The sequence below is a fragment of the Pantherophis guttatus genome, chromosome 16, assembly GCF_059756535.1.
Source record: "Pantherophis guttatus breed Tessera chromosome 16, ASM5975653v1, whole genome shotgun sequence".
Lineage (NCBI taxonomy): Eukaryota > Metazoa > Chordata > Lepidosauria > Squamata > Colubridae > Pantherophis > Pantherophis guttatus.
This window is the reverse complement of record NC_142078.1, coordinates 5,817,957-5,843,248: the sequence shown is the minus strand read 5'-3', so window position 1 is coordinate 5,843,248 and position 25,292 is coordinate 5,817,957. Positions and strand designations below refer to the sequence as shown.

Here is a 25,292-nt window from a genome sequence, read left to right as displayed (position 1 = left end):
ACTCAGGGCGGCTTACAATGCGTTAAGCAATAGCCTTCATACTTTTGTATATTTATACAAAGTCAGCTTATTGCCCCCACAAACTGGGTCCTCAATTTACCTACCTTAGAAAGGATGGAAGGCTGAGTCAACCTTGAGCCTGGTGAGATTCGAACCTGCAGTAACTGCAGGCAGCTGTGTTAATAACAGGGTGTTGAGAAGCAGGATGGTATCCCATGTATAGTTTTGGTCACCCCGATACAAAAAAAAAAGGCATTGAGACTTTGGAAAGAGTGCAGAGAAGAGCAACACAGACGATAAAGGAGCCTAGAAGCTAAAATATACGAAGAATGACCGCAGGAACTGGGTTTGTCTAGTCTGATGAAAAGAAGGACCAGGAGAGACAGGATAGCAGTCTTCCAATATCTCAGGGGCTGCCCCAAAGAAGAGGGAGTCAAGCTATTCTCCAAAGCCCTGGAAGGCAGGACAAGAAGCAACGGGTGGAAACTAACCAAGGTGAGAAGCAACCTGGAACTAAGGAGAAAATTCCTAACAGTGAGAACAATTCACCAGTTTCCTCCAGAAGTTATGGGTGACTCCAATACTGAGCCTTTTAAGAAAAGAAGCCATCTATCAGAAATAGCATAGGGCCATGATGGCAAACCTATGGCACGCGTGCCACAGGTGGCACGCTTAGCCATATCAGTGGGCACGTGAGCTCAGCTCCGGTGTGCATGTGTGTGCTGGCCAGCTGATTTTTCAGGCCTTCTGGGCCCACCAGAAGTAGGGAAACAGGCTGTTTCCAGCCTCTGGAGGACCTCGGGGGTGGTGGGGAAGGCCCATTTTTTCTCTCTCCCCAGCCTCCAGAGCCTTCCTAGGAGTCTGGGGAGGGCAAAAATGGAGGCCGTCCGGTGGGATTGGAAGTTGGCAAACAGGCCGTTTTCGTCCTCCGGAGGGCCTCTGGGGGCATGGGGAAGGCCGTTTTTGCCCTCCCCAGACTCCTATAAAGGCTCTGGAGGCTGGGGAGAGCAAAAAATGGGACTTCCGGTCCCACCGGAAGTTGGCAAACGGGCCATTTTCGGCCTCCGGAGGTCTTCCAAGCGGGTGGGGAAGGCCGTTTTCGCCCTCCCCAGAGTCCTATAAAGGCTCTGGAGGCTGGGGAGAGCAAAAAACGGGCCCGCCGTGCCATCGTGTGCCAGGAGTGGGGGAAGCGGGGGGGTTGCACGCACATGCGCGGGGGCAGGGCGCATAGAATTATGGGTGATGGCAAAAAGATTAGCCATCACTGGCATAGGGTCTCTCCTGTGAGAGCAGGGGGTTGGACTAGATGACCTTCAAGGTCCCTTCCATCTCTGTTACTCTATTCAGAGGTGAGGATCATAAGTTTCGATCCGATAGGAAGCTAACTCACCTTACCCCCTTGCGCCGACGCATCGGTTCTAAGAGACTGGACGGACACGTATCTGAGCAGGTGAATTAACCTTTTCTTCCTAATTCCCCAAAGACTGAGAACAGAGAGAGCCATAAATTTTGGGCTGACCACAGCTGTCTTTCTCCCCAGAACAAGGTAAAGGTCAAAGCACGGGGGAAAAAAAATATTACAAAACTGGAAGGCCTCCACACTTCCACACCTATAACTTGGTTTTGAAGAAGGGATCAGCAGCTGGACAGAAAATTTGCAAATGGTGGAGTGAAAACAGAAAGGCGGAATCACAAAGAGAGAGAGAGAGAGAGAAGGAATATACACTTTAAAGTAGCCAGCCGCTTATAAACAGTCTATAATTTTTATGACTCCTCAAAAAAGCTCCAGAAATAACGATGGAAATTAAAAACAAAGGAGAAACAGAGTATTACTTAATATGGGACCTGTGGTTCAATTGGCTAGATAATAGATGCAACGGCTAAAAAATGAAGGATGAAACAGGATCGATAAGCTAGAAAGAAATACAGGTACAAAGCTATATAGAATAATAATAATAATAATAATAATAATAATAATAATAATAATAATAATAATAATAATAATTTTATTTCTATACCGCCCTTCTCCCGAAGGACTCAGGGCGGTGTACAGCCTATTTAAAAACACAAGACAAAACATTGATTAAAAATTTTAAATAATTAAATAAATACTACTAATAATTACATACTACAAGCAATATTATTACTACATAATTGTAAATCAAAATATGCAGAGTGATAAATGTATAGAGAATTATGTTATAACCAATATGTTATGTTATTATGTTATAATATATAATAACATAATACATATATATATTTCCGCCGCGAACTAAAAACATGGCTATTTAAATTGCCCAGCCTGGACTGATGGGGTTTTGATTTTTAATGTATTTTAATATGCGTTTAATATGCATTTTAACATGTTTCTTACTTGGATTGAGATTGTATATCTTAATTGTTGTGAGCCGCCCTGAGTCTTATGGAGATAGGGCGGCATATAGATCTAATTAAAATAAATAAATAAAATAAAACATATTATGTTATAAACAATAGATATAAGTTATGTTGAATAATATCGAATTTTGGGGTTTTTTCCCTACAGACCATATTGTATAAATAAGAGAAAAATGGTCGCAATTAGGATGTATAAAATCATGTACATTTAAAAAGACGCTGAATTGCTGATACAACCAGAATATCGCAGTTGCAAAATTGAAATTGAAATGAAGGAAAATGTACAATAAAAATATATGTTAAAAAAAAAAGCTCCAGAAATAGGATTTTTTTAAAAAAAGTGGAAAAGCATACACAAAACCCTCAAAACAACGTCCCTCTTTGTGTTTGGTGTAAAAAAAAAAAAAGCATTTTTCTGATCCTAATCCTAGATCTGAACCAGGGGTGAAATCCAGCAGGTTCTGACAGGTTCTGGCGAACCGGTAGCGGAAATTTTGAGCAGTTCGGAGAACCGTCAAATACCATCTCTGGCTGGCCCCAGAGTGGGGTGGGAATGGGGATTTTGCAATATCCTTCCCCCAGGAGTGGGGAGGGAATGGAGATCTTGTAGTATCCTTCCCCTGCCACGCCCACCAAGCCACGCCCACAGAACCGGTAGTAAAACAATTTGGATTTCACCACTGATCTGGACCGGGTACCAACGTTGGCCCCAAAGTGGGTGGGAGGAAAATAAATACGCACTTTTTAGGGAAGGAAAAAGTTTTGGGAAATTCTGGAATGGGGAAAGAGCTTCTCTGATCTAGAACCGGTGAGTCCTTTCCGTCTCTCAGAAGGGAACGGAGAAGCATATCCTCTCCCCCCCACCTCCAGGGGGGGAGAAACTGCCCCGTTCTTTCTAGGGCCAGGGTGTCCAACCCTTCGGGGAAGAGAACGCCTCATTCATTGGCAAACCCTGGTCAAAAGGCCTTTGTGAAAAGCTTTCACTCTTGGGTTTAGCCTCCGAGATGTTCGTTCCCTGCGCCGCCAGACACGCGCCGGTGGAACATGGCTGGGCCCTTCCTCCCAATGGGTAGAGAGACAACAAGGACACAAAAACACATATAAAGTCTTTCGAAGCACAAGACGGCGTGACCACCAGAGCCACAGAACGCGGATCGGATTCCTTTGCAGAATTGCTACCGAATAGAATAGAATAGAATAGAATAGAATAGAATAGAATAGAATAGAGTAGAGTAGAGTAGAGTAGAGTAGAGTAGAGTAGAATAGAGTATATAGAGTAGAGTAGAGTAGAGTAGAATAGAGAATAGAATAGAATAGAGTAGAGTAGAGTAGAGTAGAGTAGAGAATAGAATAGAGTAGAGTAGAGTAGAGTAGAGTAGAATAGAGAATAGAATAGAATAGAATAGAGTAGAGTAGAGTAGAGTAGAGTAGAGTAGAGTAGAGTAGAATAGAGTATATAGAGTAGAGTAGAATAGAATAGAATAGAATATATAGAGTAGAGTAGAGTAGAGTAGAGTAGAATAGAATAGAATAGAATAGAATAGAATAGAATAGAATAGAATAGAATAAGAGAACAGAAGAGGAGAGGAGAGGAGAAGAGAAAAATGGAATGGAACGGAATAGAACAGAATTAGAGTAGAGTAGAGTAGAGTAGAGTAGAGTAGAATAGAATAGAATAGAATAGAATAGAATAGAATAGAATAGAATAGAAAATATGGAATGGAATGGAATATAGGATAGGATAGGATAGGATAGGATAGGATAGGATAGGATAGGATAGGATAGGATAGGATAGGATAGAATTCTTTATTGGCCAAGCGCGATTGGACACACGAGGAATTTGTCTTCGCTGCATAAGCTCTCACTGTACGTGAAAAATACATTCATCAAGAATCATAAGATCCAACACTTAGTGATTGTCACAGGTTACTAAATAAGCAATCAAAATCTTACTAGGAAACTAAATAAAACAATATAAATCGTAAAGGTGCAAGCCACAAGGTTATCGTCGTAAGTAGAGAAGGGGATAGGTAATAGGGAGGATGAGAAGAAGAATAGTAATGCAGCCTTAGTAAATAGTTTGACAGTGTTGTGGGAATTAGCTGTTTAGCAGAGTGGTGGCATTCGGGGGAAAAACTGTCCTCGTGTCTAGTAGTTGTTCTGGTGGGCAGCACCCTATAGCCGTGATGGCGAACCTATGGCACGCATGGCAGAGGTGGCACGCAGAACCCTCTCTATGGGCACACGCGCCTTTGCCAGCTGCTCTTCTGGTTTCCAGTGCGGCTGGCCAGCTGGTGTTCACGGGCGCCAGAGCACCGGAAAAAGGCCTGAAAACAGCCCCCAAAACGGCCAAAAAACAGGCCATTTTTTGAGCCATTTTTAGGCTGTTTTCAGGCCGTTTTCAGGCTGTTTACAGGTCGCTTTTAGGGCATTTTCAGGCTGTTTTGGGGCCATTTTTCAGGCTGTTTTCAGGCCATTTTCAGAACGTTTTCAGGCTGTTTTCAGGCCATTTTCAGGACGTTTTTTGGGCCACTTTTAGGTTGTTTTCAGGCTATTTTCAGGCCGTTTTGGGGCCATTTTCAGGCTGTTTTCAGGCCATTTTCAGGCTGTTTTCAGGCCGTTTTCAGGCTGTTCTCAGGCCGTTTTTTTTGGCCATTTTCAGGCTGTTTTCAGGCCATTTTCAGGCTGTTTTCAGGCCATTTTTATGCTGTTTTCAGACTGCTTTGGGGGCATTTCCCAAATGGCCTGAAAACAGCCCAAAAACGGCCTGAAAATGGCCCAAAAACAGCCCGAAAAATGGTCATAAAACAGGCATGTGCACACTGGCCAGCTGGTTTCTGGGTTTCCGGTGCTCCGGCGCACACACGCGTTCATACGAACATGCATGCACAGATGTTCCAGTTTGGGCACTCAGTGCCGAAAAGATTCGCCATCACTGCCCTATAGCGTCGTTTTGAGGGTAGAAATTGAGACAATTTATGTCCAGGATGTGAGGGGTCTGTAGATATTTTCACAGCCTTCTTTATTAGGGCAGACCCTAAGAATATTTCTTCCCTGTCTTAACCTAAAAAGGATCCATTAAACCTTAGGGAACAAATTGTCTGCCGTGCCTTGTTTTCCTCTACCCTCACCTGACTTTTTCCTCTTGTGCTGTGTGTTTTTATCTTGTATCTCTAAGGGCTGTCTGACTTCCAAAGAACAGGAGTTTCTCCATTTTTATTTTTTTTTAAAATTTGATTTATATGCCGCCCTTCTCCGGAGACTCAGGGCGGCTTACAATGTGCTCAGCAATAGCCTTCATCCTTTTTGTATATTTATACAAAGTCAGCTTATTGCCCCCACAAACTAGGTCCTCAATTGACCTACCTTAGAAAGGATGGAAGGCTGAGTCAATCTTGAGCCTTGGCGAGATTCGAACCTGCAGTAATTGCAGGCAGCTGGTCTTAATAACCAGCTTAATAACAGGGTGCCCTAGACCACTGTCCTACCAAGGCTCTTTGCTCATTGCTGGGGTGATGCATCAAATAAAGAAATAAACAGGTGCCCCCAAATTTGCAAAACTGCCTTCCAATATCTCTTTATCCCTTTATTTAAGGAGGTGGTTATTATTATTATTATTATTATTATTATTATTATTATTATTTCAGTTTCAAAAAAATTTTATTGTTTAAAAATTATAGTACAATTAAGGAGGTTATTATTATTTCCAGAACGCTTTTAAACTTGAGAACCAACGCTTAGGATTCCACAATGATTTAAATCCGGAATTTGCTGGGCTAAACTCTTGTTTCTGCCCTGTTTTATTCCCCCAGGTGAAAAAAAAAAAAAGCATAAACAAATATGCAGACATTGGAAAAGATGGAGAAGGACTAGAATCTAAAGAAACTTCCAACTTTAAAGAGAACTTCCAGCCTTTTGACGCGAAGCAGTTCAGCAGTTCGTTCTGAAGGCTTTGGGGATTTTTATTTCGCTTCTGCTCTGCTTTTAATGCAGGCATTTTGCTTTGTTCTTTTTTTTATTATTATTATTTGGAAGAAGTAGAAAGGGAAGGGGGAAAATATTGGAAATAACTTCAGAAGGGGTTTCTCCCCACCCACCCCCATCGTTCTGCCTCTTTGTATTTATGAGAGGAAAAGCAACAGGAAAGAAAAAAAAGGGGGGAATTGAACCGGGCAAATGTTAACGTTATTTATTTAGCTCAAAGAATCAGCATTTGCCATCTGGGGATTTTTTTTTATATAGAAGTGTTTGATCTTTCTTTTCTAATCCTTCTCTGAAACGAGATCCGCGGCAGAGAAAAAAAAAAAATCAACGTTTTAGGCCAATTCAGGCCAAAATTAAGATGCCCCCCCAAATAACAATATTTGGGTTTATGGTTGGTTGTTTTGACCATGCCAGAAAAAACATTGAAAATGTGCTTTTGCCCAAAAAAGTTTTCTTTTTTTTAAAAAAAATGATCAATCATCTTAAAAGAAGGGGAAACTTCTAATGCATTTTTTAAAAAAAATCCTAAAATCTCAAACGTGGATCGATTTGGTAACAGAATAGAGGAAAGAAGAACGAATTCTTGCAATGCAAACTTTTTTTAAAAAAAATATCGTTTAGAATTTTTTTTTTTTTTAAAGAAATCAAACGTTAAAAGAATCAGGCTCCAGATTTTAATCTTGCTTTCTGGCCTAAATGCTGAATACAATTAGCATCGTTTATGCTTGAACTACAAGGCGGGTGAATTTCCCACAATGCCTCTTTCCCAGGGCAGCAAAGCATTGTGGGAAATTGCCAGGGAAGCTGGCAAGGTTCTCAGCTGGAGGGATTCCGCAATTATTCTATCAATATTCGCCACCCGAACCAAATGTGGATTTTCTCCTAAACACACCAATAATAGAATAGCAGCGTTGGAAGGGACCTTGGAGGTCTTCTAGTCCAACCCCCTGCTCAAGCAGGAGACCCTATACCCGTGATGGCGAACCTATGGCACGCGTGCCACAGGTGGCCCACGGGGCCATATCTGTAGGCACGCAAGCATTGCCCTAGTTCAGCTCCAGCCCACACGCATGTGCTGGCCAGCTGATTTTTGGGCCTTTTGGGCCCACTGGAAGTCGGGAAAAGGGCCATTTCTGGCCTCCAGAGGGCCTCCAAGGGAGTGGAGAAAGCTGTTTTCGCCCTCCCCAGGCTCCTAGAGAGCCCCTGGAGCCTGGGGAGGGCAAAAAACGGGCTTACCAGGCCCACAGTGCCATCACGTGCCAAAAGCAGGGGTCGCGTGGGGGTGATTGCGCCTGCATGCACGGGGGCGGGGCGCATCGCATTATGGGTGTGGCCCCGTGCATACTCAACCCCGCTCCCCCGTTTTGGCACGTGACGGCAAAAAGCCATCACTGCCCTATACCATTGCAGACAAACGATTGTCCCATCTCTTCTTTAAAAACTTCCCTGATGGACCGTCTACAACTTCTGGAGGCGAGCCGTTCCACCGATTAATACTTCTAATCTCCAACTCAGGGGTGAAATCCAGCAGGTTCTGACAGGTTCTGGCGAACCGGCAGCGGAAATTTTGAGCATTTCGGAGAACCGGCAAATACCACCTCTGGCTGGCCCCCGAGTGGGATGGGAATGGAGATCTTGCAATATCCTTCCCCTGGAGTGGGGTGGGAATGGAGATTTGGCAGTATCCTTCCCATGCCACGCCCACCAAGCCACACCACGCCCACCAAGCCACGCCCACAGAACCGGTATTAAAAAAAATTGCTCCAACTCCCAACCACTTTCTCTCTGCCCCACACCGGAGCTTCCCTATTGCCTTCAGAAGTTGTGAATGCTCCAAAGCAGATTACAGGTGTTGAAGTTACAGCTGGAAACATGTTTAGTTGTAAGTTTGGGGTTTTCTTTTTAATGTAAAGGTGGCTTGTTCCTTTTAAGCTGTGAAAAGGACAATGTCCATGGAGATTCTCAGTCCCCCAGGTCATTTTTCAAAGGTGTTTTTTTCAAGAGGCAACTGGACTTTTCTTGGTTTTTCTTTGAAGGCATTTCACTTCTCATCCAAGAAGCTTCTTCAGCTCTGGCTTCGTTAAATGTCTATGGAGATTCTTAATCCTCCAGGTCATGGTTGTCCCAAAGGTGCTTTTTCAAGAGGCAACTGGACTTTCTGGGGATTTTTTTGAAGACGTTTCACTTTTTGTTCAAGAAGCTTCTTCCGCTCTGACTGTCAGAACTGAAGAAGCTTCTTGGATGAGAAGCGAAACATCTTCAGAGGAAAACCAGAAAGTCCAGTTATCTCTTGAAAAAGCACTTTTGGTCCAACATTAGAAGCTTTTAAGAAGAGACTGGACAACCATTTGTCTGAAATGGTATATGCTTTCCTGCCTGAGCAGGACTGCAATCTGTCGGTAATGGTGTAGGATCTCCTGCTTGGACTAGAAGACCTCCAAGGTCTCTTCCAACACTGTTGTTACTATTATTAATTCTAAGTCTGCTTGAACTCAAAATTGATCCCAGAAAGTCCTCTGTTCCCCCAAAACTGGAGCTCAAGAAGATGGCTGTCCAGTCTCTTCTTGAAAGCCTCCAGTGATGCAGCTCCCACAACTTCTGAAGGCAACTTCTGTTCCATTGGGTGGATTGTTCTCACGGTCAGAAAATTTATCCTTATTTCCAGGTTGAATCTCTCCTTGATCAGTTTCCATCCATTCTTCCTTGTCTGGCCTTTGGGTGCCTTGGAAAATAGAAGTATGAGTATAGGTCAAGTTAGATCTATCTATCTATCTATCTATCTATCTATCTATCTATCTATCTATCTATCATAGTCTGAGAGCGTATGCACCAAGACAAATTCCTTGTGTGTTCAATCACACTTGGCCAATAAAGAATTCTATTTATCTATCTATCTATCTATCTATCTATCTATCTATCTATCTTCTATCTATCTATCTATCTATCTATCTATCTATCTATCTATCTATCTATCTATCATAGTCTGAGAGCTTATGCACCAAGACAAATTCCTTGTGTGTCCAATCACACTTGGCCAATAAAGAATTCTATCTATCTATCTATCTATCTATCTATCTATCTATCTATCTATCTATCTATCTATCATAGTCAGAGAGCGTATGCACCAAGACAAATTCCTTGTGTGTCCAATCACACTTGGCCAATAAAGAATTCTATTTATCTATCTTGAGAATATTTGAGCCAGCAGCTTTCCCAATGCAGCTTCCCTACTTTTTCCTGGACTCTTTCTTTCTTTCTTTCTTCTTTTTTTTTTTCTCAAAGAGTGACTCAGCTTCGGTCTCCATGCCAATAGCATCTTTTGCACCCCTGGCTATGTTCATTTCCGACAAGGATTTCCTGGCTGGGCTTCTTGTCTGACCCACCTAGGGATCCAGAGGCAGCCTGGATTAGAACAGGGTGGGCTCCTGCCCTCCTTCCTCCAGGCTGACCGAAATGATTTGTCTGTCCCTCCCCCCAGAGGTTTCCAAAATGCAACCTCACCCTGTTAATTTTGCAGAGCTGCTTGTCAAGGATGCTCCTTAAGCCCATCCTTTCAGCAGTGTGGGAAAAAAAAGTATTTTACTAATCCATATTTATTGGTGTAAGAAAGCAGGGGAGGGGGTTTAAGCGAGGGCAAAAAAAGACACGAGGAGCATCCGAAGAATGCTTTCTTACTACGGGGGTTACACAGGCCACAAAACTTTGCCTTTGTCTCTGGATCAGTTACATTTTGTTCTTTTTTCCCCCCTTTCCTTCTTTCCTTTCCTTCTTCTTTTTTTTGGGGGGGGGGAAAGGGTTCCCTCCACCCATCAGAGGTTGCCAGGCAACAAGAGAAGACTAACCAAGATATTTTCTTTCTTACAAGTGGAGCAGAAAAACATTACGGAGGGGAAAGAAAAGAAAAGAAAAGAAAAGAAAAGAAAAGAGGGAGAAATAGAAAGAAAGAAAGAAGATAAGAAAGGAAAAGAAAGAGAAAGAAAGAAAAAGAAAAGAAAGGAAAGGAAGAGAGATAAGAAAGGAGAAGAGAAAGAAGGAGAGAAGGAGAGACAGAGAAAGGGAGAGAGAGAAAGAGAGAGAGAGAAAAAAGAGAGGCTTTAGGCCGACAAGAGAGAGTTAGAAAGAAAGAAAGAAAGAAAGAAAGAAAGAAAGAAAGAAAGAAAGAAAGAAAAGACGATAAGAGAGGAAAAGAGAGAAAGAGAAAAAAGAAAGGAGAAAGAAACAGAAAAAGAAAGAAAAGAAAGAAAAGAAAGGAAGAAGATAAGAAAAAAAGAAAGGAAAGAAAGGAAGGAAGATAAGGAAGGAGAAGAAAAAGAAAGAAGGAGAGAGAGAGAGAGAGAGAGAAAGAAAGAAAGAAAAAGAGAGGCTTTAGGCCCAGGAAAGCAAGCAAGAAGGATAGAGGAAAGAAAGAAAGAAAGGTAAGAAGATAAGAGAGGAAAAGAAAGAGAGAAAGAAAAGTAAGAAGAGGAAGAGAAAGACAAAGAGAAAAGAAAGAGAAAAAGAAAGGAGAAGGGAAAGAAAGAAAGAAAGAAAGAAAGAAAGAAAGAAAGAAGAAAGAAAAAGGAAGGAAGGAAGGAAGGAAGGAAGGAAGGAAGGAAGGAAGGAAGGAAGGAAGGAAGGAAAATAAGAAATGGGGAGAGAAAGAAAGAAAGAAAGAAAAAGGAAGGAAGGAAGGAAGGAAGGAAGGAAGATAAGAAACGGGGAGAGAAAGAAAGAAAGAAAGTTAGCTTGGTGAGTTTTTTGGGAAAACAATTCTTCTGCCTCCCTTTTTTTGAGTCCTATCAACTGCCAAGAGTTAGCTGATTAAAAACACCATCTTCGTTACGGTTCCTCCAAAGTCGCTGCTCCCCTCATTTGATATCGGGGGTGGCCGATGCTGCTTGTAAGAAAGACACACCTAGAACTGAGGTGACCCCTTGACAAACTCCCATGGCTTGCATCAGGAAGTTCTAGATTTACTGCTCCTTTCTCAATGCCATCAAATTGCTGGACTTCATCCTTCGCCACTCCACCAACACACCCTCAAGGCAACGGGCGCAGGGAACGCGTAACTATAACCAAACCGTCATCTGGATGTTTTGAGATGCTCAGAAAAAAAGCTTTCTTGGTGGTGACATCTTCTCTCTTCTCTCAATCTGACTTTAGAGAATAAATGGCCTCAGAGAACATACCAGAAAAAAACAGAATAAGAGTTGGAAGGGACCTTGGAGGTCTTCTAGTCCAATCCACTACTCAAGCACCATTCTGGACAAAGGGTTATCTAATCTCTTCTGAAAAACTTCCAGTGTTGGAGCATTCACAACTTCTGGAGGCAAGTCGTTCCACTGATTAATTGTTTTCACTATCAGGAAATTTCTCCTGAGTTCTAGGTTGTTTCTCTCCTTGATGAGTTTCCATCCGTTGCTTCTTGTCCTGCCCTCAGGTACTTTGGAGAATAGCTTGACTCCCTCTTCTTTGTGTTGTTGTTGTTAGTTGCGAAGTCATGTCCAACCCATCGCAATCCCATGGACCACGTTCTTCCAGGCCTTCCTGTCCTCTACCATCCTCTGGAGTCCATTTAAGCTCACGCCGACTGCTTCAGTGACTCCATCCAGCCACCTCATTCTCTGCCGTCCCCTTCTTCTTTTGCTCTCCATCGTTCCCAGCATTAGACTCTTCTCCAATGTGTCCTTCCTTCTCATTAGGTGGCCAAAGTATTTTGAGTTTCATCTTCAGGATCCGGCCTTCTAAAGAGCGGTCAGGGTTGATCTCCTCTAGGACTGACCGGTTGGATCGCCTTGCAGTCCAAGGGACTCACAGGAGTCTTCTCCAGCACCATTGTTCAAAGGTCTCAATTCTTTGGCGCTCAGCCTTCCTTATGGTCCAACTTTCACAGCCAGACATCGCAGTTGGGAAAACCATCGCCTGGACTATACGCCCTTGTGTTGGCAGGGTGATGTCTCTGCTTTTTAGTATGCTGTCTAGATTTGCCATGGCTTTCCTCCCCAGGAGCAAGCGTCTTTTAATGTCTTGGCTGCAGTCCCATTTGTGACAGAAGCCCCTCAAATATTAGAAGTCTGCTATCATGTCACACACACAACTCCTATCCTTCTTTTCTCTAGACTGGCCATACCCAATTCCTGCAACCGTGCAAAAGTCCCACGACCGGAAATTTTCAATTCTTGGATCTTTTCTTCGAAGTGATCACTGGTCATATGTTTTTATTGGCTTGTACACCAGGAACACAGGAAGGGGAGCTGAGCAGATCAGTTACAGATGGACACCTCTTAAAATCAACCCAACTGATCGATACGCCCTTCCAGGCCCCCGTAGGAAAACTTGTCCTTTTCACATTGCATTTCAAAAGGACGCAAATGACCAGCTGTCTGCAAGGAGCATAAATCCTTCCATTTCCCACCATCATCCAATCAGAGCTGAAGAAGCTTCTTAGATGAGAAGCGAAACGTCTTCAAAGAAAAACCAAGAAAATCCAGTTGCCTCTTGAAAAAAAGAACCTTTGGGACAACCATGTGGAGGATTGAGAATCTCTATAGACATTGTCCTTTTCACAGCTTAAAAGGAACAAGCCACCTTTGTATTAAAAACAAAAAAACAAACCCCAAAAAACTTACAATTAAACATGATTCCAGCTGTAACTTCGACACCTGGAATCTGTTTGCACTCTTGCACGCACAGATCTAATTACCTTGGGTGGTTTGTGATGTAGCAGCATTATAGGTGACTTCACACCATAATACCCTGTTTCCCCCCAAATAAGACATCCCCTGATAATAAGCCCCTGGCATTAAGGCCAAGCAATTATTTCAGGGTTCAAAAAAATATAAGACAGGGTCTTATTTTTGGGGAAACACGGTAGATAGATAGATAGATAGATAGATAGATAGATAGATAGATAGATAGAAGATAGATGAGAGAGAGAGATAGATAACTGATAGACAGATTAGATAGATACATACCCTGTTTCCTCCAAAAATAAGACATCCCCTGATAATAAGCCCAATGGGGCTTTTGAGCACATGGCAATAAGGCCAAGAGCTTATTTCAGGGTTCAAAAAAATATAAGACATGGTCATATTTTCGGGGAAACACGGTAGGTAGATAGATAGATAGATAGATAGATAGATAGATAGATAGATAGATAGATAGATAACTAATAGATAGCTGATAGAATAGATAGATATAGATAACTGATAGATAACTGATAGATAGCTGACAGATAGATAGCAGAGAGATAGTAGATAGATAGATGATAGATAGATAGATAAATAATAGATAGCTGATAGAATAGATAGATAGATAGCAGAGAGAGATAATAGATAGATAGATAGATGATAGATAGATAGATAGATAGCAGAGAGAGAGAGAGAGCAGATATATAGATAGCAGATAGATATATAGATAGAAAGATAGATAACTGATAGATAGATTAGATTGTTTCCCCTCAAATAAGACATCCCCTGATAATAAGCCCAATCGGGCTTTTGAGTGCATGGCAATAAGGCCAAGAGCTTATTTCAGGGTTCAAAAAAATATAAGACAGGGTCTTATTTTCGGGGAAACACAGCATAAAGATAAATGTAAAATAACAGAAGCTGTTGTTTGGCTGGTGCGTTTGTGTACTTTCAAGAGTGGGGATTTAGCAATCGCTTCTTATAATTCTCGACCTTGGTTTAAAACATGGGGATGTCCGTGAGTTGAGGCCTGCGTATTTCTGTGACATGAGACCTGAAGCTAGTTTGTATGTTTTGGCACCTATCTCTGGGTAAACCCACTTTCAAAATCAAAAGATGCTTATAACAAACCAGCATTTAACACAAGCACGTAGCATCCAGCAACACAACCAAACAGTTTAAATATGATGGCTACGTCCTCTTCAGTCCAAGTTTGCATCCTGAAGGCAGGCAGTTAGCTTTGATCAAACCATTGATCTTTGCAACACGGTAAACCATGGTTAGAAACTCCAACTGCTGCTGTTGTTGTTTCTTTTAACAGAGCAGAGGTCCAACCAGGCCAGAGGGCAGCTGCGCAAGAAACGCAAGAGTGCGAAGTGTGACCCACGGAGGTTGTGTTGAAAAGAAAAACCGATTAAGAATCAGAAAACCTGGCAAAGGGAAGGTAGTGATGGGGGAAAAGACATTTTGTAAAACCAGTGTTCTTTTCTCTTGAAAACCCAATCCGTTAATTGTGTGTGTACCAAAATGACATTTTGTTGTTGTTGTAAGTTGCGAAGTTGTGTCCAACCCATCGCGACCCCATGGACAATGTTCCTCCAGGCCTTCCTGTCCTCTACCATCCTCTGGAGTCCATTTAAGATCACGCCGACTGCTTCAGTGGCTCCATCCAGCCACCTCCTTCTCTGCCGTCTCCTTCTTCTTTTGCCCTCCATCGTTCCCAGCATTAGGCTCTTCTCCAGGGAGTCCTTCCTTCTCCTTAGGTGGCCAAAGTATTTGAGTTTCCTCTTCAGGATCTGGCCTTCTAAAGAGCAGTCAGGGTTGATCTCCTCTAGGACTGACCAGTTGGATGGCCTTGCAGTCCAAGGGACTCGCAGGAATCTTCTCCAGCACCAGAGTTCAAGGGCTTCCATTCTTTGGTGCTCAGCCTTCCTTATGGTCCAACTTTCCCAGACATCCATTGCAACTGGGAAAACCATCGCCTGGACTATACGCACTTTTGTTGGCAAGGTGATGTCTCTGCTTTTTAGTAAGCTATCTAGATTTGCCATGGCTTTCCTCCCCAGGAGCAAGCCTCTTTTCATTTCTTGGCTGCAGTCCCCATCTGCGGTGATCTTGGAGCCCGGGAAAATAAACTAAATAAAATAAAATAAAAACGACATTGACAAACTGTCTTTCTACCGCTCGTCCTTGTCTGAACAGGAACTTTTCCAGGTTCCTTTTAAAAGGAGATGAGGATAGCCACCTACTTCCCACCTAAAACATGTTGTTGTTTTTTAAAAAAAACATGTTTTAAAAACGCCATCCTAAAATCCGAGGGACGCACAAAACGCACTTCTTGGCTCCATCCTGGCCGCGTGGCCCAGCCTAGCTTCCCTCCAAGCCAGGCCAGACTTTGGAGGGGGTGGCCTGTGTCTTTAAGAGACACCCCAGCCTGCAGCTGCCGAGTGAAAGGAGTGGAGATTCATGACCCCTTGAAAACACAATAGGCATTTATCACCCTGTGGTGTTATTCAGATCCAGTACCAATTGAATCTCATCACGATTCTCTCCTTCGCCATCCACTGCAACGCACGTATTGTTGCCTGGCTCCACTAAAAACCCTGGCCCTGGACAGAGGCTGCCTTTAGTTCGCTGGCGCTTTCGGCGGGGGAAGTGAGTGCGTGCTGTGCGGTGCCCAGCAAGAGAGCGAAGGGAAGACAGCAAGCGGAGAGAAAGAGAAGAAGGAGAAGAAGGAGAGAGAGAGAGAGAGAGAAAAAAAAGAAAGAAAGAGAAGAAGAAGAAGAGAAAGAGAGAGAGAGAGAGAGGCTTTAGGCCCAGGAGAGAAAAGAAGAAAGAAAGAAAGAAAGAAAGAAAGAAAGAAAGAAAGAAAGAAAGAAAGAAAGAAAAAGAAAGAAAGAAAAGAAGGAAAGAAGGAGCAGGAGGAAGGAAGGAAGGAAGGAAGGAAAGGAAGGAAGGAAGGAAGGAAGGAAAGGGACGAGGATGTTAACAGCTCCTGCGCGCCCATCCCTGCATCCCCGACAGCGAATGAGAAACGGCAAGGATGCTGGGGTACTCTTGGAAAGCCGCAGCTGCGGAAGATGAAAGGCAGGGAAAGCAAAACCGGGGAAGCCCCCAGGAGCAACGAGGGGACCACCACCCCAAGCGCCAGCGACCCAGCCGCGTCGGAAGGGCAGAGAAGAGAAGAATCCGGGAGCCAAGCGGAGGAGAAGACCCAGACGGCGGGCGGAGGAAGGAAGGAAGGAAGGATGGATGGATGGATGGATGGATGGTTGGATGGAGAGGGAGGATGCAGAAGGGGAAAAAGAGAGAGCATCCTCTCTTCAGCCGCATGGTTCTCTTGGGCTCTCTCTCTCTTTCTCTTCCCCCCCGCCCATAACCTCTCTTTTTTTCCTCCTTCTCTTTTTCCTTCCTCCCTTCACCTCCTCCCCAAATCCTGCCTGGATCTGGGGTGGGGGGCTACCGCAAGACAGGTATTCCCCCAAATCCTTGGCTTCGAAGAAGGCTAGAAAAGGGTTGTTGGGTTTTTTTTTTTTTTTTTTTGAGAAACAGGTGTATTTGCAGAGTGACCAGATTGTGGTGGGGAGAACCCCCCAAATCGATGGGGCAAGGCAGAGGGAGGGGGGGAGACCTCTTCTGCTTCCCGGGCTGGGGGGGTCAGGAGGGGAAGGCACGGCAACCACCATTCACATTATTATTATTATTATTATTATTATTATTATTATTATTATTAAATCTTTAGTGAGAGTCACAGCCTTTGAGGTTGGTTAATAGCTCAGCAGCTCGAGTTATTATTATTATTATTATTATTATTATTATTATTATTATTATTAATTAATTATTGCTATTCTTTTTATTGCTTCTCCTTCAATATTTTAGTTAGCCTGTCCCTCTGCACGGCTTCCTTTCGAAGCCCTCCAACTGACCCATTCCAAGTCCAGCTGGCCAGGGAATTCGAGGCTGGGAGGGGCGTTAAATTTGGGGAGGGGGGGAAGGAAGGGAGGGCTGGCTCCCTCCCTCCCTCTCTTTGGAGCCAGGCCAACCAAGCTTTGCCAAATAACAGCGTGCAGATTTGATATTTGTCCCTCTTTTCTGGGGCTGAATTGAGGGGGGGAGCCCCTTAATTTGGGATTTTTTACAACCCCCAACTCAAAAAAAAAATTATAATAATAATTCCTTCCTTCTTGGCTTTTGCCTGCGTCCCTTTTCCGTTTTTTTCCCTCTGGATAATCCGACTTTCCCAAAATGGGAAAGGGGATTTCACGTGTCTGGGCGCGCAGGTGGGGACGGGAAGACCGGTGTGTAAAGCATGCGTGCATACACACAGATATACACGTAGCTCCCAGTTTTCTGAGCAGGCTTCCTTCGCCTGCATCCAAAAAGATCGCCCAAAACCACTTCTTTTAAAGCAGAATCAAATGGCTTTCTTGTTTACTGATCTCTGGATTGATGCTTCTTTTTCATAGGGATTTTTTTTCCCCTCCCTGTAATAAGATTTTGGGGTGGGGAGGGGGATCTTAAGTTACCCAAGGAGCTTCCATTTTTTGCAAAATAAAATAAAATAAAATAAAAAATGAGAAGACTGGCAGAAGGGAGGAAAGTGGGGTTTGGAAAACAAAAAAAAAAATCCCCGATAAGGAAGGATCGCTGGGAAGGCGTGTTGCGATCCTGTTTGGGATCCTTCTCCTAAGAGATGGCGAGGGACAGGTCAACAAGCAAAGTGGATTTTTTGATTGTGAGTGTTGGGGAAAGAAAAGTTTTCAGGTTTTAGGGAGAGGGTGAGATTCTCGGTCAAAATTTGCCTAGCGGGGCCCCTCAGGCCAAAGGGAAAGAAGGAAGGTGTGAATGAAGGGATGGATGGATAGATGGAAGGAAGGGAAGGGAAGGGAAGGAAAAAGGGAAGGAAAAATATCTTGGGTGTGAATTAGGGAAGGAAGGAAGGAAGGAAGGAAGGAAGGAAGGAAGGAAGGAAGGAAGGAAGGAAGGAAGGAATTGGAAATGAGAAGAAGGAAAGGAAAAATATCCTGGGTGTGAATTAGGGAAGGAAGGAAGGAAGGAAGGAATTGGAAATGAGAGGAAGGAAAGGAAAAATATTTTGGGTGTGAATTAGGGAAGGAAGGAAGGAAGGAAGGAAGGAAGGAAGGAAGGAAGGAAGGAAGGAAGGAAGGAAGGAATTGGAAATGAGAAGAAGGAAAGGAAAAATATCCTGGGTGTGAATTAGGGAAGGAAGGAAGGAAGGAAGGAATTGGAAATGAGAGGAAGGAAAGGAAAAATATTTTGGGTGTGAATTAGGGAAGGAAGGAAGGAAGGAAGGAAGGAAGGAAGGAAGGAAGGAAGGAAGGAAGGAATTGGAAATGAGAGGAAGGAAAGGAAAAATATTTTGGGTGTGAATTAGGGAAGGAAGGAAGGAAGGAAGGAAGGAAGGAAGGAAGGAAGGAAGGAAGGAAGGAATTGGAAATGAGAAGAAGGAAAGGAAAATATTTTGGGTGTGAATTAGGGAAGGAAGGAAGGAATTAATTGGAAATGAGAGGAAGGAAAGAAAAAATATCTTGGGTGTGAATTAGGGAAGGAAGGAGGGAAGGAAGGAAGGAATTGGAAATGAGAGGAAGGAAAGGAAAAATATCCTGGGTGTGAATTAGGGAGGGAAGGAAGGAAGGAAGGAAAGAAGGAAGGAAGGAAAGAAGGAAGGAAGGGAGCTTCTCTCGCTCTTGCTTTCCAGAGAGAGCGAATTTGGAGAAAAGCAATCTAGGAAATGGATAAAAAAAAAATTCTCAGTTGGCCTTTGGAGATGGGTCTATCTTTCCTAAAAAACAGAGCGATTCCTTTCAAAACGTTTAATCGCACCTTCCCTTCCAGTACCCTCTTTTTTTTTTTTCTTTTGCAGTCATGGGGGAGCATGGCCTCAGAGTTGGAATAATTAAGAAGATCCCCCCCCCCACCTCCAGAACCCAATCTCCTCCTCAAAAGCCAAAGTGGTTTTCAGGTTTTTTTTTTAAATTTTTATTTCTCTCCAACGAAAAAGTGGCAAATCCTTGTTGGAAGGATTGTGATGGTGATGGTGAAAGCTCTGCCCCCACCCCCCAAATAGTGATGGCGAAGCCCCTTTTTCCCTCTCCCTCCCGTTACAAATGCAAAAGGCCTTTTCATCTTAAGGTCGCCTCTCCGTTAGAAATTAAAACACACCCCGATAATTTCTTTTCCTGTCTTCAGCAATTTGGGGGAGAGGGGGGGGGAAGGAAAAAAAACTGTGTGGGCAACGAAGGTCAGATTTTAAAAATGTGGTGTTTTTTTGTTTTTTTTTTGAGCATTCTGATTAATTTAATTCGTTTTTTTTTTTAAAAGAATTTTCTTTTCTTATTTTTCGGGCATGGGGGGGGGAAATGAAACAGGGTGATGGACAATTCAAGAGAAATAAAAGGCAGGAGAAGTTGCTGCTGAATAGTTTGAAGAGGCGCCTGAGTGAAGAGCTTTTTAATTTTAATTTTTTAAAAAATTCTGTGTCTTTCTCTCTCTTTCTCTCTCTCTCTCTTTTTTTTTTTTGCATAGCCTCGTCGAGCCCAAAAGCTGGAACCTTTGCTCCTGATTGTCCAAACGCAATTCTTGTCCAGAAAAACATACAAACCAAGAATTGTGTCTGGACATCGGTGGCTAAGCCTTCAAAATCATCCGTGTCGCCTGCATATTCAAAAAAACCAAAAAAACAAAAAACGGATTTCCTCCATCTACAGTGGATAGCCAGGTAATTCCCGCCTCTGTTTATTTACATTTTTGGGGGGTTGTGTGTTCATCTCTTGTGCCTTCTCTAGAAGGAAAATATCTTAAAACTTGAGATTTCTGCTTTAATCCTAAAAAAGATAAAAACAACAGCAGCAAATTCTCCCTTTTTCTTTTTTTAAAAGCGTTTGTCAAGGGTCGAATTACTATTGTCATTTATTGCAAGCTATTTTGCTTCAGAAAGGATGATGATGTCTAAAGGTTTATTTTCCATTTCTAAACTCTTGTCTTATCGGTGCATATTTTACATCGTATTAATTGACCTTTGTGTGTTGTGCTTTTATCAGCTTAATTCCCACTTGAATTGTTTAACCTGCGTCGTCGTTGTTTAACGGAAGAAAAAAAAAATTTTTTTAAGGGGCTTTATTTATTTTTCGTTGGTTTGTTTGGTTGAAGCCACTGGGTCCATTCTCCTGTTTGGGATGGAATCGTATTTTTAAAGAAAGGGAGTCGTGCTTTTTGATAAGAAATTCCTTTGCAAGAATCGATTTGGAAACGTTTTAACCATCGGGGCTTCCCGGGAGAAGTTCTTGCCTGGAATAATTTTTGCAAAATGCCCTGATTTAAGTGTATATGAGATATTATATATTTTTAAGCTTCAGGTTAAGAAGGAGGGAAAAATAAGGAAAGGGAAGGAAACCTTTTGCTAGATAGATAGATAGATAGATAGATAGATAGATAGATAGATAGATAGATAGATAGATAGATAGATAGATAGATTGATTTAAGACCTGAATTATTATTATCTCTTTTATTCATTAAAGATGAAACTCAGTTAACTGAGCATTTAAAAATGTGTTATAAATATCATTGATGGTTGACATGGGTTGTTCCCAGCCTCTTGGGTATCAACCAAGTATCTTCTTAAAATGTATGATGTTCCAAGTAGTGCAGCCTTTTTCAGCTCCAGGTGGTGATTATTATTATTATTATTATTATTATTATTATTATTATTATTATTATTATTATTATCTTTATTCATTAAATATGAAACTTAGTCAACTGAACATTCCAAAATGCATCAGAAATACCATTGACTGGTGCTAATGGTTGATACGGGTTGCTGCCAGCGTCCTAGGTATCAACCAAGTACCATCTTCTTCTTCTTCTTCTTCTTCTTCTTCTTCTTCTTCTTCTTCTTCTTCTTCTTCTTCTTCTTCTTCTTCTTCTTCTCCTCCTCCTCCTCCTCCTTCTCCTTCTCTTCTTCTTCTTCTTCTTCTTCTTCTTCTTCTTCTTCTTCTTATTATTATTATTATTATTATTATTATTATTATTATTATTCAGACCTCCTCTTTCGTGTCTCCCCTTTCTTTCTTTCTTCCTTGCAAGAGAAGAAAATACCTTTATTTTATCTTTAATTTTATCCCTCTGCTAATCCCTTCGGAGTGCTTTTCAGTGGTTAAAAAGGGGAGTTTAGACTGCAAAGCACAGAGAGTAGGGGGCAGGGAAGGGATTTTTACTATGAGCCAAAGTTGATACTGCTCAATTCCAGGTAGGGGAAGAGAGGTGACGAGGTGCCTTGCCTGCTTCTCATCCCTCTCTCTCTCTCTCTCTCTCTCTCTCTCTCTTTTTTTCTCTCTCCCCATGATGTAATATCAGTGATGGAAGGAAAAAAAAAAAATCTAAAGCAGAGATTTGTAGCCACCACGTGGTTGCAAATACTCTTATCAGCGGCCACGACAGAGGATGGGAAGGAGGGAGGGAAATGCATCCCTCCTCTTCTCCCTCCCCAACCCCCCCCCCCTTTGCAGAATTTCTCTATCTTCAAACCACTTTTATGGACTTCCCCCTCCCCTTTTAAACCCCCTCCAATTCTGCCTTCCCCTTTCTTTGGATCGTTTTAAGATTTAACAGCATGGATTTTTTCCCCCCTTCTTCTTCTTCTTCTTCTCTCTCTCTCTCTCTCTCTCTCTTTTTTTTTTTTTAAAGGCAGTCAGTTTCTTTTGTAGCTTGCCCCTACCCACAAACACACACACACATTAGACTAGATATCTTTAACAATAGCAACAGGGCTGTCCGTCTGTCTGTGGGGGAAACCCTCCTTCGGTGTGTGTGTATGTCTGTCTGTCTGGGGAAAGGAAGCCAAGATTGAATTAGGAAATCTTAAGAGGTTGGCTGAGTGTAGAGGGAGAGAAGAAGAAAATTTTTAAAAATGTCTGTTTTTTTAAAATACAGAAGTGTTATTATCCCTGTTATTCTACAGATTTTCTCCCGGTGCAGTTTTGCACAAGGCTACCTTCCTATTTTTCTCCCTGCTTTGTTTCCAGGAGACCCAAATCCAGTTGGGGGTGGGGGGTGAGATGGCTCATTTGTGCATCTTCCCCCCCCCCCAAAAAAGCTAATTCTCAACTGGTCTACTCTGGAGCAAGTCCTCAGTCCCCCCTGATTGCCAGTGGCAAGTCAAGGGGTTTGCTAAATGAAAGACGCTCTGCCATTTCTTATGGACCTAACAAGCTTTGGAAATGAACAAGCTTTGGAAATAACTACCTTTCCAAGCTCTCTTTTGAGAGTTGAATTTCTCAACTCCGCAAAGGACTTCATCCCTAAAGCATCCCCGGGCCCCAAATCTCCAAGCAAAGAAATAAAATCAATATATTTAAAAAAAAAAAAAAAACCCAAGTTCAATGAAGTATCATCAACCAGAGAGAGACCAGGGTTGGAAAATAAAAAAAAGAAAAGAAAAGCGAAGCAGTTCTGCACCCAAAAGAATAAAAAATAGAGAAAATAGAGGAAAAGGTTATTTCTGGAAGTTTTAAAATCCTATATATTGTCTTCCAAATGTCCCCAGGGGCAAAAAGAGCCTTGGTAGTACAGTGGTCTAAGGCACCCTGTTATTAAACTGGTTATTAAGACCAGCTGCCTGCAATTACTGCAGGTTCGAATCTCGCCAAGGCTCAAGGTTGACTCAGCCTTCCATCCTTTCTAAGGTAGGTAAATTGAGGACCTGGATTGTGGGGGCAATAAGCTGACTTTGTATAAATACACAAAAGGATGAAGGCTATTGCTGAGCACATTGTAAGCCGCCCTGAGTCTCCGGAGAAGGGCGGCATATAAATCAAATTAAAAAAAAAAAAAAACAACCCCAAAACCTCAGTCTTCCCATCTGTAAAATGGTCCCTTCTGTGCGAAGAAGGAAAAAAAAAAAAGGGAGCATTCCCACGCAGCTGCGTTCCCCTTCTGCAAAATTCTACTCTCTTTTTATACGGCCAGCCAAAGGTGCCCCCAAAACGGGAGAGAAACGTCGACCGCCCAATTGGGATGGGATGTCTTCCACCCCTCCCCGAAGAGAGAAATCTAGCTGGGGAAAAAGAAACCTTAGCTCTCTGCTGGGGTCAGGCGTTTAGGGTCACCTGGTGGGTTGATCCCCTCACCTTGCGCTCTAGCTTCCACGCCCAACCTGGGAAAGAGAAGATGCACAATTCGGGCGTCCGCTTGGAGGAACGGAAGGATGTGTGTTGTCTTTAGGGGTGCTTTGTGTGGGAATCCCGGTTTCTGGAAACATAGCAAGGGTTGTGAGAGTGCCGCCCGGAGGGCCTCAATTAGAACCACGGATGCCTTTGGCAAACGTATTGGAGCGCCTGGCTCTTGCCATCTCGTGTTGTTATTATAGTATGGGCCAGGGTTCCCAGCTCTGTGGTGCCAGGAAGCTGTGCCTTTCTCCAAAAAATCACCTGGTGTGCAGTCTTGCACGCACAGTTTGAGGCCACTAGAGACATCACACGAGGCTGTGTGAAGATCTCCCATCTCTATAATCGCATTCTGGCTCTTTTTCTTTCTTTTTTTTTTTGGCTTGATTCCATGTTGGTTTTAACGTTTGATACTGATTTTAATTGATATATTTTAAATTGTGGGCCAAATTTCATTTAATTAGTTTTAATAGTTATTTTAACTTTTGTGTACCAATGTTTTTATTTTGGCTGTTCACGGCCCAGAGTCCGAAAGGAGAAGGGCGGTATACAAATTTTAATAATAATAATAATAATAATAATAATAATAATAATAATAATAATAATAATAATAATAATTTGACACTACTTGAACATTTTGACTCTACAAAAAACCACCTTACTCGGAACAGCTGACATCCTCCGACGATACCTGAACAGTTCCTAGGTCCTTGGTTAGGACTCGAGCTGCTGAGCTATTAACCAGCCTCAAAGGCTGTGAATCTCACTAAAGATTAAATAATAATAATAATAATAATAATAATAATAATAATAATAATAATATGGTTTGCCGTGAATGCGACTGCTTGAGGGTTCCTGGATTGGAGCTGAAAGGCGAAAGGGATGCAATATGCTCCCTCCCACATGCTGGGGTAGATGTATGTATGTATGTATGTATGTATGTATGTATTTCTCTTTAGCCAGGTTCTTCCTACGTAAACCAAGATTTTTATGCAGCCCTAGTTCAGTGAAATCCCAATCCACTAGTTTCTAGGCTTTTTTTCTGGCAGCCAGCAAGCACTCTGCTGCCCATTGGGAGACTAAGGAGACTTATATATATATATAATCTTGTTCTTTTTAGGAGTTGCTTCTTGCAGGGCAAACTTGCTTCATCCAGATGGACTTTAACTCCCATGATCCCCTGCCAGCGTGGAATGTGGCGCTATGGGATATGAAGTCCAACAGATCTGAAGGGTATTGGGAGAGGGGAATGGCTGTAGAGAGGTTATTTATTTATTTATTTATTTAAAGTAAAATATATCTGAGCCATCGGAATTGTATTCTGTTCGCTAAAACCTTTTAAATGCAGATATGTGGCTGGCTCGTTTTATTAAATTATTTTATGTATTTTTAATTTTTGTAATGGAAAGACAAGGTGTTCATTTTTGGTGATTGCTCCTTTATTCCTTTGCAATGTTTTTACTCCATTTTCCAAACGCGTTTACAATTGGCAAGGAATTGAAACACAATCCACCGTAGCTATTTTGCACGATTAACGCAACAAATCTTTTTGGCATTATCACTTAGTTGTGTTTCAGCAATTTAAGGATTGATATGATATTATAGTTTAGTGTTGTGTTTTGTTGATGTGCAACTGACCGATTGGATGCCAAGTTATGATTTTAACGTGTATCTTATTTGCTTTATGTATTATTTTATTGTAGAATTTTTAACTGGATAGTCCTTGAGTGGTTTTTTTTATTATTATTTGTTCCGGTCTTTTGACTGTAATAAACACTGACTTGGCCTGACAAGGAGTTATTGTATGTTTAAACTGGCATTAAGTCAAACATCATACGGTTCCTAGATATGCTACTTTTCTACATGCAGGGAGATTTCATTGGAATCTGTTTATCTGTGTTCTCTTGATTTGCAATTTAAATGGCCAATCTAGTTAGCTCAGGGTTGCAGGCAAAACTCTAAATGGAATAGTGCGGTTTGAGGATCAGGGTTTAATGAAATTTGGGGATACAGTGGGTCTGTCTGTCTGTCTGTATGCGTGTGTGTATGAATATGACTGTAT

The 25,292-nt window shown here is 42.3% G+C and overlaps 1 long non-coding RNA gene across 1 annotated transcript; it reads left to right on the top strand.

Annotated features, from left to right (window-relative positions):
* The first annotated feature begins 16,888 nt into the window (after positions 1–16,888).
* On the top strand, positions 16,889–25,023 carry LOC132709687 (uncharacterized). Its single transcript, XR_009620679.2, has 2 exons — positions 16,889–19,788; positions 24,351–25,023. It is a non-coding gene; the product is annotated as an uncharacterized LOC132709687 (long non-coding RNA).
* Positions 25,024–25,292: the final 269 nt, after the last annotated feature.